The sequence below is a fragment of the Talaromyces proteolyticus genome, assembly GCF_021365285.1.
Source record: "Talaromyces proteolyticus strain PMI_201 chromosome Unknown BGW36scaffold_10, whole genome shotgun sequence".
Lineage (NCBI taxonomy): Eukaryota > Fungi > Ascomycota > Eurotiomycetes > Eurotiales > Trichocomaceae > Talaromyces > Talaromyces proteolyticus.
The window spans coordinates 1,490,975-1,505,022 of NW_025764286.1; positions in this window are offsets into that span (position 1 = coordinate 1,490,975).

Consider the following 14,048-nt stretch of genomic DNA (forward strand, 5'->3'; position numbering starts at 1 on the left):
TAAAAGTCTAAGAACTGTAATCAATTACTTTAACTAATATAAAATTAGCATTAACTTTGACTATTTTAAGGAAATTTATTTCTAATCTTACTATAAAGATATAAAATTAAGGGCTAAAGATTTAATATTAATATATTTATATCAAGTAATAGATCTAGATTAAGCAGTTTTATATATATATAAAATATTTAGTGTTAAGCTTTTTTATAAAATCTTTAATATATAGATTCTTTTTAATATAATTTATATATTTAATATGCTTTTAGTTATTTTTAATTAAATAATCTTTAGAATTATATTTATTCATATAATATATATATTAAAACTGATATCTATAGAATTTAATTATATATTTATATATTTAATATTTAAAATATTATTATAAATTAATTATTTTATTATAAATCTAATATATATGCTGTTTATTCTTAATAATAAAGTCTTAATTAATAATAAAATTAATAATCTACTCATTATCAAATATCATTATAAGAAATAAAATCTTTAGATTCTATTCTTTAATTTTATATTTATAAAGCAGCTATCTAATATAGATAATATTTATAGATATTAATAGATTTTTAAAAATAAGAATATTTTTAAACTTAAGTTAGATTTTAAATTAAAAATCTTTAAAATTAATATTATAGAATACTCTATAAATAATAATATTCTAGCTATATTTCTTAATATAGATATTATCTTTAAAAGCTTTAATTTAGTTAGTTTTTTAGATTAATTAATCTATATTATTAATAATGTTAATTAAAAGCACTAGATTATTACTTATAAAGATTTATATAATAGTGAATTAATAATAAATAATTATAATATTCTAAATGAATTAAATAGTCTGATTAGTCTTATTAATGATTTGATTAGAGTATTAATATAAAAGATTAATAAAATTGATATTTATATATTTAAAAAAAACCTTTAGATCTTTCTGAATAGAAAATAAAATTAATAAGAAGCTATCTATATTAAATAAATTATTTAGAATACTTAAAAACTATAATAAAAGTTTTATATTTTATTTTTAAATCTATAAAAGCTTATTTAATATTATATAATTTAGTCTAATAAAGATTTTTAATTAATAAACTTTTAAAAATAATTATATATAGAATGTCTCTAATAAGTAAATAATATTAGATTTAATATTTAGAATTTTATAAAAGATTTAAAATATTTTTTTTTAAATATTTTTTATATAGAATTCTATTTGTATTAAGTGTTATATAAAAATTTCTATAATTAAGATCTTCTATATATAATATAAGAAATTAAAAAGTATATTAATTAATATTTTAAAGATCTTTTAAGATATATTATTCTTAGATTTTTTATAATATTATTTTAATATCTTAAGATCTTTAATGATTAAGATAGTATATATATATATATTAGTATTTTTTTTAATTTATAAGATAGACTATAGGGTTTTCTTTTTTACTTTTTCATTTCCTATAGTATAACCATAAGGAATTGAAAGTGGAAAATTAGAAAATAAGATTTTTAAGAGATCTATTATAATTGAGAATTGTTCCTGTAGTACTTTTTATCTGTGGGGTGCGTTTTCATAGGTGCGCAAAGTTTCTAAAACGACCGTTCTAAAAATAATTTATATATTAAATAGATTTAAGATATTTAATAAAAAATTAAAAATTATTGTAATATAATTAACTTTAATAGATATTATAACTATATAATTATTTTTAAAAATCACTAGCTATGTATGAAGATTTATAGAAAGATATATAGAAATTATAATTCTATTAATAAAATTAATAAAAAAAAATTATTTAAATAGATAAAGATATAATAATAAATATTTAAAAAGATTAAAAAACGTATTATATATATATTAATTTTAAAATTATAGAATATTCTATAAATAGATATATTAGAATATAGATTAAAAATAATTTTAAAATAACTTAATAATAAAGAAAAATATATTAATATAGAAATTAATTATAATATATATAATAGAAAACTATTATTATAATATTTTAATAATAGTGATATTATCTTTAAGAATTAAAATATATAATAATTATAAAAAGTGATTATTATAAGTTAAAATATTTTATAATTACTAAAGAATTATTCAAAAAATAAATATAATAATATAAAGAACTATTATAATATATTTATAGAATTGAATATATATTGAGAAAATAAAATACTATTATAAATATATTAAAATAGATAATTAAACTATATAATTAATATTAAAGTATTAAAGATGAATGTTTTATAATAGAAATCTAATATATTATAATATAACTATAAAATAGTATTAATAGTTATTATTAAAATTAAAGAATTAGAATTTATAAAAAGATTAAAGAATGAAATAGCTAAAAATAAATAAATTTAATAAAAATTATAAGATATAATAGCTATACTATAAAATGAACTTATAATATAGAATAATATAATTAGAATAATATAAAGAATAACTATAGAAATTATTATAAGATATCATAATCTATTTAGTTAAGAATATTAAGGAATTAATAAAATAATTAAAATAATAAATTAACTATACTAGATTATGTTATTTTTAAATAGTATTTAAGATTTATAAAATATAATACTTATTTTATGATTATAATTATTATATTATTCATTATAAATTATATTATTAATAGTATTTATATTTAATTATTTTATTCTTAATCTATGTAGTTCTATAAGTATTATTTAATTAATTAAATTATTTTTTTAGATTAATTATTAATCTATTAATGATTTATTATTAATAATTTATACTTTATTCTATATATTTTTATAGTTATTTATTAATAGTTTATTATAAATAGCTTATCTTAATCTATAATGATTTTTTTTTAATAGATCAGTTTATAAAAATATTTTCTATATAAAACTTATTATTTTATAATTATATTTTTTTATACTGGTTATAGAATTATATATTTAATTAATCTATTAATAACTATTATAATATTAGTATAAATTATTTTAAAGATAAATTCTTTTAATTTTAATAATTTTTAGATAAAATTAATAATAATATTTTATTATACTTCCTTTAATATTTTAGATATTTATATCTTTCTATAAGATTTATATATTAACAATTTATTTTAATTATAATTTTTAATCTTTTTTTTAAGATATAAAAAGTAATATAATCAATTTATTATTTTAATTATTTTATTAATTTCTTGATATTCTTAATTAAATAGATTATAATACTACTTAAGATGACTTTTATAGTTGTTATTTATAATATTTTAATTATATTATTTTATACTGCTAATCTATTCTATAATATTATTATTCTATTATATAGTTTCTATTAAACCTATTTATCATTTTTTATTTCTTTTTTAATTATTTTTTAAATTTTGATTCTTTAATTCTAATAGCTATTACTAAAACAGTATTATAATTATATTATAATACTCTTAAGTGTTATTTTAGGATATTTATTTTTAATATTTTAATATTAATTATATAGTCTGATTATCTATTTAATATATCTATAGTAATATTCTATTTTTTAATATATATTTAATTATATATTTATATCATAATAACTCTTTATATTATTATATTTATCTTTTTAATGACTCTTTAATTATTATAAAATATTTCAGATTTTAATAATTGATTTTTATAATAATCTTATACTTAGATCTTTAAAAATAATATTATCATTATTAAAATATTTTAATGATTATTAATAATTCTCTATTATATATATCATAATTAAATTCAATATTTATATATTTTTCTATTATTGATTTACTCTAAGATTATTTTAATTATATATTCTAATATATCTATTTATATAATATTTTATAGGTTTAGATTATATAGCTTTAAAATTGATATATATTTAATAAGTTTTTTAATCTTTATAAATATTTATTAATACACTATTATTTATTTAAATAATTCATTCTTTCTTATTAATTTTATTAATAGGATTATAATAACAGTATATCTATCTTTCTATAAATCTTTATATATAACTAGTAGTTTTTAAGAATAATTATACTTCTATAACATTTATTAGAACTAATCATTTTAGAATAATATTTAATTTTTTACTTAGTATCTTAAACCTATTTAATATATAAATTATTTCTAAATATTTAATCTATATAATATTGAATTTATATTTCTTAATTTTCAATATAAATCTTATATTTATAAGTTTAATTATAACTTTTTAGATATATTCATTATATTTATTAGAATCTTTTAAAAATATTATTATGTTATTAAAGTATACTATAATAAAATCATTTAAATATTCTCTAAGTATATATATTATATACTATATAAACTATACTAATAGATTTTTTAATCTTATTAAGATAATAATCTATTTATAAAATTCTTTATCTATTAAAAATACTATTTTATAGATATCTTCTTTATATATTTTTAGATTGTAATATCTTCATTTAATATTAAATATTATTATAATTTTTATTTTTATAATAAATCTTTTTTTATTTTTAATATAATATCTTATTTATATTATTTATTATTTAATTATTAACTGATTAATAGTTATATATCATCTATAATATTAAATCTTTTTTAATATAAAAAGATTTAATATTAAATTTATTATTTTAAATTCTTAAATATATCTTATTGAATAAAATTTATTAATAAATTTATCTTTAGTCTTGAGTTTTTATATTAATTTTATTTTTATTTAACTTACTTTAATATTAATTCTAATTTTAAGTCTATTATTATTTTATATTTAGGTAAATATATTAATAGTTAATTTTTTTTTATAAATAATTTAATATAATTATAATACTTTTTTTAGTAACTTTTTAAATATTTATATAAATTTTTTTCATATACTTCTTTTAACTTTAATTAAGTTTATATTATTTTTTGTTTTATATTATTAATCTTAGTAATATTTATTTAAATTACTTTTCTATATTCTTATTTATTTATAATATTATATTGTTAATCTTTAATATTCATTTTTTCTAGTTAATAATTAGATTCTGTCTTTATAACTAGATTATTCTAAGAATTGTATTATAATAATTATAATTTAAGAATAAGATTTTAAATATTATATTTATAGCATATTTTCTTAATTTATAATTATATTTTTAACTATCCGTAGATATCTCTTATTAAAGATAATTCTATTTATAATAATATTATCTATTATCATTATATTTCTTAATAAATTTCTTACTAATAAAATTTATTGATATTTTAAAGTTAATAAATACTCTTACTAACTTCTATAAATTATAGCTTATATAATAAGTATATATTCTATTAATTCATTATTAATAATTATTATAATAGTAAATTTCTTTATATGTTATAAATAATATCTTTTTTATATTTTTTAAAACTATATTCATTTCTTTTCAATTATTCTTATCTTTTTCTTATATATATAGTTAGGCTGTCATTTGGTTCGGTTTGAACCAAACCAAAACCAATCTGAAACCCGAATGGTCCGGTTCTGGTCCTATATACAGTGAACTAATATGGTTCAGTTCACTAAGTCCAGAACCATATAGTTTTTTAGGACCTATTTAAATCTAATTTAGTTTAAGTTTTTAATTCAGTTTTATCTAAATATCTGAATATTAATAGATTTCCATTAATAATATTAAAATATTTAAAGTTAATTCTAATTCTTTATAATTATTATTAATTATATAATTATTTCTAAAATAACTTTTTATAAATTAAATTCTTATTTTTTAAATTAAGACTTTATTTTAGATATTTTTATAAATATTATAATAAATTCTTAATATTTAGATTATAATTTAAGAATTATCTAAATAATAATAATATCTTTTTTATTTTTTATTTATATTTTTTAAATTATATTATATAGCTAATCTATCTATTAAAAATATATATATATATATATTTCTATATTTATTTTATAATATTCATTATTATCTATTTATTTTTTAAGTATATTTTAATAATTAGATAGAAAATTATAATTTAAATAATTAATTTTAATTTTTATATTATTTATCTATTAAATTTATTAAAATTTAAAAAGATTTTAATATATTTTTAAAGATAAAATTTAATTATAATTAAAAATTCTTTAATATAGTTTAATTATTTGAATAAAAATTAAACTAAATTTAAATTAATCTAATTATAATTAGCAATTCCTTTTTAATATAGTTCAGTTTTAATTTAGAGAGCTAGAACTATTTAATTTTCAGTTCTAGTTCCAATATTAAAAACCAAATTGAATCAACCCACTTTTAGGTTTGGTCCAGAAATTTAGGACCAGAATCGAACCAAATGACAGCCTAATCTTACTTAGTTATAACTCTTTAAATATTATAAAAGTCTTTTATTATTAAAAGTTATTAATAACTTATCTTAAGATTAAAGATCTTAAAGAATATTCTGCTAATATAAAATAAACAAGTATTTATAAGATTAATATTAGAGGACTATCTATTAAAAATAATAAGAAGAAGAAGAAATTTATTAAATACTAAATAGTAATATATTATTTTAATATAAAAATAAAAGATAATTAACTAAATATATAATAGTAAATAAATATCTATATATATTAAAGATATTAAAATCTTTATTTTAATATCTAGAATTACTTACTTTATTATATAGAAATATTTATTTCTATATCTAGAAATATCTACTTCATTAGATTATATATTAAGATATATACTAGAGTCAGATATTAATTCATAATACTAACTATTACCATATTTATAGTCATAGCTAGATAAAAGTATAACCACTTTTAGCCTTATTTCTACAATATTTAATTATTCTTTATAATAATTATGCTTGCTATTGCTCTTTAAATAGTTTCTATTTAGTATCTATCTTCTACACTTATCTTATATATATATAATGCATATATACAATCTCATTAGATATTTATATAATAGCATCCACTATAACATTTATTGGCTGTGACTTATCGATTCTTGTGACAATATCATATATTAGACTATTATTATAATTTTAATATATAATATTTTATTTAATCTTAGAATAATATCTATAGATAGATTTTTAAATTATAAAAATTCTAATATTAGTTTATTCTTAGATAGTTTAATTATTTATACTAAATATAATAATTTTAAGTTATTTAATTTTTTATTTTTTTTTTCATCTCTATATATATCTTTTTTTTATTATATATTATTTTTTAGTATATTATAGTTTTTAATATTCTATTTTTTTTTAATTAGATATTTAGTAAATTATATATTTTCTTTATTAGTATTAGATATCTATTAATTTTATTATTTTATTATATTACTATATATATGTAGTCTGAGACTCTATAAAGTTCTTAGTTATATATAGTAGATATTCTTTGCTACTTATAGTGTCAAGCACTAGAAGCTATACTTTACTTTTTTTATATGGTAGAATTAGCTTATTACTCACTAGACCCTTCTGCTGACCGCCTTAGCTGGTTTACATGCGTGTATGAATGAATAATAATAATAATAGATTTAATAAATTTGATTTTTATATTTTTAATAACTAAAAAATATTAATTAATATCTAATTAATATAAATTAAAAAATATAAATCTCTTTTTAATATTTTCTAATCTGATATACTTAAATAAATATATAGTAATTCTTAATAATAATCTTTTTTTAAATTATGATTAAAATATTATTAATATAGTCTGTTATAAATCGTGATTCCCCAGATGCTCTATGGTGTGGCCGCCTGGTTCCAATCAGGCGCGCTCACGAAGAAGCAAATCAATGAGACCACACAAGGCTTTGCCTCCATTCAAAAACACATAGTATATCTGATCAGTAGCACCTTTTATACAACAGTAGCTGAGCGCTAAATATTAAACTATATTTACTTCCAATTAAGCTTCAAATAGAGCAGCTTACTAAGAAGACTACCCTATAACTATGTATTAGCCTAATCTATACCATATTGAAAAGCCTAAATCAATAACATTCTAAGAGTGAAATTAAGCTAGATAATTATATCTCTATAAAGATATATATTTAAAAGAAAAATAGATACCTATTAGCTCTCTCTAACAATATATTAAATATTTAAAAGAATTAATAAATATTTATTTAAATATCATGATAGATATCTCTAAAAATAATTATTAAAAAATTAATAGAAAATAATTAAAGTAATATAATATTATTTAATATATATAAAACTTCTTTTTATTAATTTACTTAGATAATAGTAATTATAAGAATTAAATTAAATTAATAATAATATATCTCTAGATTAAGAAATAATATTTAGTATATTTTAATATTAAAAATACTTTAACTATATATACTACTAAAATATATAATATTAAATTCAGTCTATAAATAGCTTTATATTATAATAAAATACTTAATTAGAAAGTATAAATTAAGAAAAAATAATTATCTTTTTAGATAGTTAGATTATTTTTTAAATATTTATCAGTCTAGATATAATTTTAGAATAAATCTTTATATAAAATTACTAAAATCTATTTAATAAATATATATATAAAGATATTTAAAGTAGTAAAGTAACAGACTAAATAGTTAAATATATTATATAAAAAGCTATTAAATAATCTATTTAATCTATTTATACTAATATTAATACTAATCTTATATTAAAATAATACTAGCTAATATTAACTATCAAATATTAAATTCAGTAATTAATAAAGGACTTATAAAAATAAGAATAGAAAAAAGATAAAATAGAAATTTTAATTAAAAAGATATTAAGATATTAAAATAGCCTATATAAAGTAATTATATCAATATTAATCTAATTATGTATTAAATAAGTTAATTTAAACTATTATTTGTAGTAAATTAAATATTAAAACTTATCTCTATATCTATATAATCTTAATAATCAGTCTTTAAAATATATTATCATACTTTACTCTTAATATATATATAAATATATAATAATATAGTATTAAATCCAAAATAATTATTTAATTAATAAATTTAATAAAATAATCAATAAAAAAGATAGTAATTATTATTATATAATTTATAATTAATATAGATATACTAAATCAATTTAGAGTAATTAATCTTAAAACACTTAGTATATAATTTAATAAAATTAAAATAATAGTTAAGATCCTTAATTAAAAATACTGATATAACTTATATAGAATATAGAATATATAGACACTGACACATCAGATCAATCTATAACCAATGAGAACTAGTAATAATATCAACATCTTATCTAAGATAGAAATGATGCAAAATAAGGCCCAATAAAAGATAATTTAAAGAGATATATAAATATAGATCTAAACTAGACAGATTAAACCAGAATAAAATATTTAGTCAGTATTATATAAACTAAATATACACAGCACACTAATTAAATATAATAAAAATAAATATTATATAGATTATTAATTATTTATATTATTTAAATTTTTATATATTCTATTTATTTATATTATTTATATTAATTAACTTATTTTATTTTTTTATAATATATCTTTCTAGGCTATGCCACTGTATAGCTATGTTAAGCTTACTCTCTTTACAGGTTAGAGCAGTGATAGTATAGAAGCCAGCTACATCAGGTCAATGAAATCTACTACTACTACTACTACTACTACTACTACTACTACTACTACTACTACTACTACTACTAGTCTATTATAAAAATATTATTAATAAAATTAATATTAAAGAATAAAAATAAAATTAATGATAAAGATAAATTCTATAAAATTCTAATATTAATTAAGAATTCTTCTATATTATTTTAAGTAGAATCATTGATATATATTATTTATTGAAAAATTTTCTATCTATAATATAAGCTTTTTAAGAATTTTTTATTTATATAAATTATAAAGAAGTTTAATATAATTAATATTATTAAAAATATTAATAATATTAAATATAAGTATAAATATTATTTAATTATCATTATATTATATTATAAAAATCTATTTTAATAAAAGATATAAAATATATTTATATAAATATTTTGAATAATCTTTTATATTATTTAATTCTAAAACTTTATTTAATTTAATTTAAAGAATTATAAAATAAATCTTTTAAATAATGATTACTAATATTATATAATATTAAAAATATTAATATTAAATAATATTTTAAAAATCTATTTTAAATAATTTAAAATATAATATATCTTAAGAGAGTTATATTTTTTCTTTTAAAATATTATATATTTAGTTTTTATATTTAAATAATAATATAAATATTATTTTTAATAAATTTTAATTTTAAATTTATTAAATAATTTTATAAAAGCTTTTTAATAACTATATAAGCTTTTTTAATATAGTTTTTGTAAAGATCTTTAATTAATTAAAAGAACTAATATTTTATATCATTCTTTACTTTCTTATAAATCTTTTAATTATTAAAAGAATTAGTATAATAAATATAATAATATTATTAAATTATTCTTTATTTTAATTAAATCATTTTTAAAATATAATTAAATTAAAAATAATTAATAATTTATTTAATTAAAATAATAAGTTTAAATATATTATAAATTATATTAATTAAATAATTAATTATAATATTAATAATAACTTTATTATAAAATAATTTAATAAATTAATTATTAACTATAATAAACTTTATAAATAATTTTTAATTTATTCTATTTTATTACTTTTATAAAGTCTTAAATATAAAAATTAATATAAAATTAAATTTAAAATAGATTAATATATAGTTTATATTATATTATTATTCTTAATAATTTATATAGTATATAAAGCATTCTATAAAAATATCTAAAATTTAGATTAAATTATAGTTTTTATATTAAATCTTTTATAGATTATTATTTCTTAAAATAATAATTATTTTAGACTATTATAATCTATAATATTCATTAATTTAATAATTCTTTTATTAATTTTTTTATATTTTAGAGCTATTTAAAAAAATAATATAGATTAAAATTGCTTAATATACAGCCAAACCAGATGTCAAAACGTACTGCAACGATTCATCTGAGATCGGAGAGAGTCATTCAGAATATTCTGCTAATGCGGTGAAGAAGGCTATAAGTAATATCTAATAAAGCTATTTTATCATAAGATAAGAATAATAAAGTAAGTCATTAAAATACTAATAATAATATACTATTCAAATATAAACATAAAATATGATCAACTAAATATATAATAATAAATAAATATCTATATATATTAAAGATATTAAAGTCTCTACTGTAATATCTAGAATTATTTAATTCTATATCTAAAACTACTTACTTCTAAGCCTAAAAGCATTTACTTTATTAAATTATGTGTTAGGGTATATATTGGAATAAGATATCATTCTATAATATTAACTATTACTATATTAATAGTTATAGCTGAATAAAAGTATAATTGCTTTCAGTTTTATTTTTACAATATCTAATTATATTTAATAATAATCTTATTCATTATTACTCACTAAATAGTTTCTATTTGATGCCTATTCTTTATATATATTATATATATATATATAGTATTTATACATTTTCTTGTTAACTGTTTATATAATAGTGTCTACTATTACATTCATTAGTTATAATTTATTAATTCTTATAATAATCCTCTTCTTTAGAGGCTAATATTTTAATAATATAATGAATAGCAGTTTATATTCATATTCTTAGATAAATATTCTTATTTTACAGTTTTTATCTTTATAGTGATAGTCTAATTATATTATCTAAAAATTTAAATATTCAGAAAAATAAACTAGCTTATTATATTATTAAGGAAGATTTTAAGATAATTATTCTTTATATTTATTATTTTTAGTTTAATAAGTTCTATATTAAGTATCTTAATTTTTCTTATTATAATAAATATATATATTTAAATCAAAAATATATAAAGTTATGTTTAATTTTTTTAATAATAAATAACAGCAGCTTATAACTATTTAAAATTAAATTTATTCTCAAAAAAAAGAAATTTATAAAAAGACTAAATATTTACTTATAAAAATTAATTAATTATGAAAATAAAATAAATTTTTTAAAAATATGTTAATAACTTTATAGTAAAAAAAGATTAAGAATATTATTAAGTTAAAAAGATTTAAAAAAAATAAATAAATAAAAGAAAAAAAATGAAGAAAGATAATTAAATAATAAATTAATTGTAACAGGGATAGACCCAGGGAGCATGTTCAAGCCTAATCCGGCAGGACCGGGGGCTCAGGGATACCCCGGGGGCGATTGTGATATATCACAGTTGATACCATAAGACCCCGGGCATGATGCCAGTACCCCTCACCTCGCTATATATGCCTTTATCTAGTTAGATTAGGTATCAATGACCTGAGATAGGGACTCAGGCATATAGGCTTGGTTTCCCACCTGGAGGGAGGAAACCAAGCAATATCTTTTGTATAATCTTTGATATAACTTTCAATATAAGCCTACTCGGCTTCGAATAGCCTTCGGCTCGAAGCCTTCCCTAACTATATAACCTAAACCGATAACTCCCTCCCTAGTAGCATTGCTCTATAGCATCGATATCAATCGGTGAAGCTTCAACTCACCCACATCGAGTCTATCCAGACACCCCCGGACACGGTCCTGCCAGACCGTGTTACATTAATAAAATAATTATTATTATCTTTTAACATTATTTTAATTTAATTAAAAATAATTTTTTCAACCAAACTGCTTTAATCTTATTCTTTTTAATTTTCTTGATAATAGAAAGCTTAAATTTTATCTAAATAATTTAAATAGCTAACTAATTCTTATAAATTATATTTAAATCTATACCCTTTCTATCTTATTAAATGAAAGATTCTTTTTTTTTAATTTTCTTTTATAATAAAATTAATCTTAAATTCATTATTATCTATTTTATTTTATTATTTTCTAGATTTTCTATAAATTCTAATAATAAGATATAAAATATTAAATATACTTTTATTCTTATTAATAATTAAAATTTATTATTATTAATAAATTTTTTTTAATTTTAAAGAATTTATATTTAATTATATTAAGTTTATTACTTAATCTTTTATTTAAAATATTAAAAATTTTCTATTTTATTATTATTATAAAAGATAAACTTTTTCTTCTTTTTAAAGATTAATATATTTTTACACTTTTTATTATAATAGATTTTTATTTTTTATCTATCTATTTAATATTTTATAAAATTATTTAATAAAGTATCTAAAGATTCTTAATTTATATTATTATAACTTTTAATAATTTTCTATTAATATATCAAACTATATTATTCTTAGAAATCTTTTAAAATTTATAAAATATAATACTTATTTTATAATTATATTATTAATAGTATTTATATCTGATTATTCTATTTTAATCTATATAATTCTATAGATATTATTTAATTAATTAAATTATCCTTTTAGATTATCTATTAATCTATTAATAATTTATTATTAATAATTTATATTCTATTCTATATATTTTTATAATTATTTATTAATATTTTATTATAAATAACTTATTATAATCTATAATAATTTCTTTAATAGATTTATCTATAAAAATACTTTTATTAATATAAGTTATATATATTAGTCTCTAATTATATAACCTAATATTGATTATAAAATAATATATTTAATTAATCTATTAATAATTATTATAGTATTAGTATAGATTATTCTATATATTAATTTTTCTAATAATAATAATTTTTAAATAAAATTGATAGTAATACTCTATTATATTTCTATTAATATTCTTAATAATATTATTTATTTATAAAGTTTATATATTAATAGTTTATTTTAATTATATTCTTTATATTATTGAATATAATTCTTAATCTTTTTTTTAAAATATAGAAAGTAGTATACTAAGAAAAGAATTATTAAAAGTAGTAATAGTATAAATTAAAAATCTTTAAATATTCTATTAAACAATCTTATAGGATATTAAATAGATAAAGTAAAGAATAAAAATCCATTATAATAAAAAATATAAAGATATATTAATCCTTAAAAAAAAAAAAAAATTTATTTTCTATAATAAATTATAAA